The 6,535-nt window shown below is 38.4% G+C and overlaps 1 non-coding gene across 1 annotated transcript; it reads left to right on the forward strand.

Annotated features, from left to right (window-relative positions):
• The first annotated feature begins 1,331 nt into the window (after positions 1-1,331).
• On the forward strand, positions 1,332-1,438 carry LOC118490867. The gene has a single exon (XR_004890092.1). It is a non-coding gene; the product is annotated as a small nucleolar RNA R71 (small nucleolar RNA).
• Positions 1,439-6,535: the final 5,097 nt, after the last annotated feature.

Raw genomic sequence — 6,535 nt, forward strand, 5'->3', positions numbered from 1 at the left:
TGACTGACCTATCGGTGAGTTGTATGCTCATTTTTGTAGGGCTTGTTTTTCTTAGGCCGAGTCAGTTGAACATTGATGCGGGCATGAGGTTTATGCTAGCCTCGAGGTCGGCTAGTGCATTGCGAATGGGGGATTCCCAAATCGAACAAGGGATTGTGAAGCTTCCAGGATCAATCTTCTTTTGCGAGAGTTTGTTGAGTAGCAAGGCGGAGCATTCTTCGCTTAAATTAACTAATTGCAATGATTCAGTTTTCCTTTTGTTAGTGAGGAAGTCCCTCATAAATTTTGAATATTTAGGCATTTGGGTTAGGACTTCAATAAATGGAATATTAATATGCAATTGTTTTAGCAATTTTTCGAACTTTGTGAATTGCTCATCGGTCTTTTGGCGGATTAACCGACCGGGGTATGGAATCAGAGGATTCTTGGCGGGCTCTTGATTTGGTGGAGGAGCCGTCTCTTGTTGGGGCGTTGGCGAAGCTGTGGACTTGCTTGACCGGCTCGTTTCAGTTGAGGGTAATGGAGCTTCCTCAGGACCCATGGTACGGTTTCACAATGTTATGAGATGTACTTGTGCCTTTGGGTTGGTTTCGGTATTACTTGGTAACGCGCCTTGTGGTCTCTCGGAGATATTTTGAGCAATTTGACTTAATTGTTTTTCAATGTTTTGAATACTAGCTTGTTGATTTCTAAAATTCGATTCCAATTGTTGAAATCGATCCGAGTTTTTCTTTTCAGTGTCGGAGATGAGGCGAGATCGGTATCTTCAAGCCTTTCTCGTCCCCCTTGTTGTTGAGAGAAATTTTGTGGCTCGCTTCTTGGTTGTTGAAAGTTTGTTCGTTGGTTTAGATTTTGTTGGTTACTACTATTACCGGGTTCTCTCCAACCAAGGTTAGGGTGGTTACACCATCCTTGGTTGTAGGTACCGTTGGAGGACCCGACAGCCTAGGTCTATTATCTATGCAGTTTACCGTTTCTGTTGATCATCCAATTCTTCCATAAAACTCCATTTTTCATGTGGCCCACCACACCCTTCACAAGCCATAACCGAGGCCGTTTTTGCCATTTCTAACTTTTTGATTTTTGAAGAAAGGGCCTCGATTTGAGCTTGTAAAGAAGTGCTTTCGTCAACCTTATGGGCGCCCGGGGCAATAGATTTATTGCCTCGGGGAGTGTGCCACTGAAAATTGGTTTGAGCAATTTCCTCAATTTGATTATAAATTTCATTTGGGCGACGATTACCTAAAAGTCCCCCGGAGCTAGAGTCAAGTGTTTGTCTTGTGTGTGGCAACAATCCATTGTAGAAAGTGGATACTTGTTACCAAACCGCAAGACCATGATGAGGACACTTTCTAAGTAGCTCCTTGAACCTTTCCCAAGTTTCATATAAGGATCCCCCATCTTCTTATGAGTATATATTAATTTCAGTCATTAATTTAGCCGTTTTAGCAGGAGGGAAATACTTGTATAAAAACTTTCGGGCTAGTTCATCCCAGGTGTTTACCGAGCCAACTGGGAGGGCATTAAGCCAAGCCTTAGCTCGGTCTTTTAATGAAAATGGAAACATTCTGTGACACCTGTGTCACTATAATCATCAACAAATACCAAACTAATGAAATATTGTATTTCATACTTGGGATTTGTAAAAATATGTGTATCGTTTGCACATATCAACTCTTATTCGATTTCAAGCGTTAAATCGCTTTCTGGAAGGTTATACGCGCTCTGATGCGTAAATATAACCAGTTTAATGCAACAAACACTCCGGAATAGTGAAATAGGCTTGACATACCTTAAATAACCTTTACATAACTTAGAAACAAGTTTTGGAGGGTTTGGTGTGTTGAAATCAAGTTTGTTCGATCGTAGGGACTAATTGTGTCAAACTGCGAAACTATACCGATTTGTATAGTAACGAACTTTCCGGAACTTGATCATAAGTTTAATATTCCCTAAATATCCTTTACATAGCTTAGAAATAGGCTTTGAGGTGTTTGGTGCACAAAAATAAACTTTTGGTCATTCAGGGACTAAAAGCGTCAAAAAGTGCACAAGTTTGCATTTTCGCTCATATCTTACGTTCTGAATACATCCGGATATCCAAAAATTTATGTAATCATTAAAATATTATGTTTTAGAGATTGGAATGATAAAATTCCATTCGTCGTTTAATTCGGATCGTTTTTGCGCTCGTTACGACTTCCGTCGTAATTAACCGAACAACGCAACCGTACGACCAAACGAGCTCCGAGATATTTTTGAGCACATTTTAAGTTTCCTATACTTTAACTTCATTTTAGAGGTTTGAAATGGGGTTAACGGGGCTTAAACGTGTCAAAAATGGGCCGAAATGCATGTTTCTCAAGTGCAGGGACCATTTTGAAATTTTTGGAAAGTATCAGACCTGCAAGGTCCTTACGGACCGTATGGGCATGGTCTTACTGTCCGTAAGCATGTCCCAGATCAGCAGAAATGTTTTCCAGCTTGATCCAGGTATTCCACACACTTGCAAATGGTTTTTGATCAATCTATGGGCTATATTTGATGGTTTTCAAGTGCCCATGGTATCTAAATACCATGTGCCCACTTGTACGGATGAGATCAAAGCTCGGTTTTCGATAAACAATCTTAACGGTGCAAGGAAATCTATAAATAGCCCACCCCTTTCACTTGCAAACTCACACTTGATCTGAGTTTGACCTTCTAAGTTGATGTTTATACTTCATACCTGAAGGTAAATCTGATCAAGAGCTTGTGAGGACCTTTTGTAAGTATTCTTTCGTTCTTTTCATTTGTTTTTATCGTTAAAGTAAAACTGCGTTTGACTTTCTGCTTTGACCAGTTTATGGTCAACGCGAAGTTCGTTTGAACTTCATAACGAGAGCGTAATCACGATGGTCATAGTCCCTAGTGACTATACCTACTGATTACCACGTTATCTAGGCTCAGTGACGATTCGTAGCTTCGGTCAAAATGCGTATTCTCGCGTATTTTGTAACCAAGCTACTTATAGGTATCAAAATCGTTTGTTTTGATACCAAACCTGTTTTCTAACTTTGCTAAACATGCTTCGACATGTTTAGCTCGTCACTTTTAGTTTAGTGCTTGTGTAGAGTCGTAAGTCAAGCGGACTAAACACCCGCTTAGACTTTCGAACACGACCCGTTTGGTCGATCATTAGGATTCGACCAAACATGTTTAGTGACCATAGTTGCATAGGGAATAACCTTCCGAGGTTATACCTTATGGTCACCTAGTTTAAGTAGTTGTATGATAAGTAGTTTATTTGCCTTAGGTAAATTACCAAAATGCCCTTTTCATACATAATTGGTAATTAAGCATATGTAACCTAAATTTTTGTCACATAACTGATTATGTAACATATTTAAACATGTTTTGGCATATAATACTTGTGATAGGGCTAGTTAGACGTCTCGAAAGCGCATTGCGCGCGCGACACGTTAAAGTAGCGTAAGCTACCTTAATGGATCATAATGGGTCGAAAGCACTTAGGATATGTTTTATTTTAGTATGTAGGCCTTGTTAAACCATATCATATGAGTTCCCAAGCTCATTTGGTTCACGAGACCTCATACTATCCGATCTCCCGATTTAGGTCCGGTTTATATATGTAGTTACCAATATTAGGTGTTGTTTGATTCCGTGATCCCTCTAGCTTGCTTGGTAGTTGTTCAAGACTCCTAAGCACTCTCAAGTGAGTACATAGTCCCCTCTTTTACTGTTTTCAAATGTTTTGGGGTGAAGCATGTGTACCTATCTGTTATTTTCATGTTTTCAAAAGTATAATTGATTATACATATCTGTACTTATATTTTTACAAACTGAATGATTACTTATGATTTAAACTCTATTTTTCCAAAGCTTATAAAATTAATATTTGGAATAGTACTTATTTTGTTCACCAGACCGGTTGGTAGTATGATATAGCGCTATAGGATTTGACACCCCATTCCTGTTGTCATGGAATGCTGAAACCAATTTGTTGCTCCATCCAAACAAGGATTCCCTTTGTGGTATCCCTATAGTCTCAAAGGTGTATTTTGATGCACTAGGTCTGAATGAATTCTTTAATCACATTATTTTTGTGTATTTAGTTATACTCCCAAAGGTATAGTTTGATATGCTCTCATATGTGATATTGTTCAAAACCAACATATATTTTGTTAATCATTAAAGCATAGTTTGATATGTTATTTTCAAAATCCAAAACATAGTTTAATATGTTATTTATAAATCCAAAGTATACTTTGAATATACTACTGAAGGTTATTATTTTTAATAACTAAAGTATATTTAATATACTATTTATTTAACGACTAGTTTTTGGTTAAGTGTTTAGATAACGGGACGGGTGTAATGTGATGAAAACATGGTAGATACGCCGCTGGTACTTCTTATATATAAGTGTTTTTATCATATTACATACCGTGGCGTTATTTAGTACACTTGGGTTAACGATTTTGGAACTGAAATATATTTTAATATATTACTTATTCAACTTTCTTAAAACCAAAGTATATTTTTATATATACTATAAACCTTTTTATCAAAATATTGTTTTTCAAACAATATATTTTATACAAACTCATTTTACTTAGTTATTTAATTACCTATGTAACATTATTTTATATCATCTGATTTCTTATAAATTTTGGTATGATTTATAAAAGAAAACCTTTTTCAAGGATCATGACTACTTTTCTGAAAACATTCTTTTTCTTTAAACTTATAAGTCTTGAATCCTAAATGAAATAAAACCTATGTATCTCACAGGCATTTTTATGCTGACGTACCTATTTTTACACATGTTTCAGGTGCTGCTTTGTGATGACTGATGATATATGCTACACTTAGGATGGACTCGCGCCTTAGCGACTTTAAAACTTGAAAGATAATAGTTGTACTTATTTGATTGTATTAAAACAATGAGTTCATTTATTCAATAAAACGAAACTATTTAATCCATGGTTTGAAACAATGATTCTGTTACAACACTCCCCGACGTTTCCGCCACGTTTTGTTGTTTTACGTGGTCGGGGTGTGACAGAAAAGTTGGTATCAGAGCCAATGGTTATAGGGAATTAGGATATTAGTAATGCTTTGACCTAGACTATAACCTTCCTAGGACCCTCACACAAGTTATCTTGTGTTTAGTTTTAAAACAATGCCGTCACTTATTCTTAGATGACAGCCACAATAAGAACACAAATTTCGTTTCCATCTCGAAAACTAATCATTTGTTCTAGGATGATTTATTATAAGGTTTTGAACCCTTTAAATTTTCAAAATCCCATCAAAGATTGGTCTAAATAATGTGAACACGTGCAAACTGGAAGGGTGGGTGCCTGTACCCTGAGCTTTCTGTCTAAGGCAAGAGTGTTTGTACAAATCCGCAATATCGGACCAGTCACTCTTACCTGGGAACTCTTGGGGTGAGTGTCCACTTATAGGCGAGCATGTCTTCGCGATATATTATTTTTGACCTATTTACTTTGATTAATCTCCGTGTGTCGTTTGTTGCTTTGTAGTAACAAACAAATGACCACCATCTTTGCTTTCATCAATTTTGTTTCATCTCATTCTTTTCGTCTAATTCCCTCACTTGTTTTCTTTCCTGTTTCCCCTTTTAGAATGCCTCCTCGGCGCGAAATTCCGCTCCCAAATGCCGAAATGGCCCATATTATGGCACAACATATGGCTGTTGTACTTCCAGATATTATTGCTCAAGTGAAAAAAGCCAACAATAACCAGAGTGCTCCATGCAATTTCAAAAGCTTCAATTCAGCTAACCCACTCAAGTTTAGTGGTTCTGAAGGAGCAACTGGGCTCCTACAGTGGTTCGAGAGCATTGAGAGTACGTTTCGTCACATTCAGTGTCCTGAGAATCGGAAAGTCGAGTTTGCCTCCAGTGTGTTTCAGAAGAGGGCTCTTACGTGGTGGAACGGAGTTATGAGGGACCGTGGTGCTGAGGTGGCATTAGCACAGACTTGGGCTGAGCTTAGGGCTCTTATGATGAAGGAGTTTTGTCCTCGTCATGAATTGAGAGCTTTAGAGAGGGAATTTGATGACCTAAAGCAAGACAGTGGTGAACATCGAGCCTATACGGACCGATATGAGGAATTGAGCCTGTTATGTCCTGCTATGGTTAGGCCTATGGATAAGGCGATCGAGAAATACATTGATGGTCTTCCTGACCTAGTTCAGGGTATTGTTACTGGCAGCAACCCTACTACTGTCAGACACGCCATTGAATTGTCTGCCACCCTAACTGAATCCCACATCAGGAAGGGTAAGCTTTTTCGAAAAGGCGACCCAAGACCATCTGACAAGACTGCTCAAGCTGAGCCAAAGGAAAAATAGGCTGAGGTATCCAAGAAGAAGAAGCGTAATGCTTCTCAAAACTGCGCCATAACTGCTCAAGACAAACAGGTTGCACCAAACCAGCCAGCACAACCTCGCAAAAGGCAAAACTATGTTGGTACCACACCTTTGTGCAATGAAGGCAACCGTCATC

Source organism: Helianthus annuus, chromosome 3 (genome assembly GCF_002127325.2).
Source record: "Helianthus annuus cultivar XRQ/B chromosome 3, HanXRQr2.0-SUNRISE, whole genome shotgun sequence".
NCBI classification, from domain to species: Eukaryota; Viridiplantae; Streptophyta; class Magnoliopsida; order Asterales; family Asteraceae; genus Helianthus; species Helianthus annuus.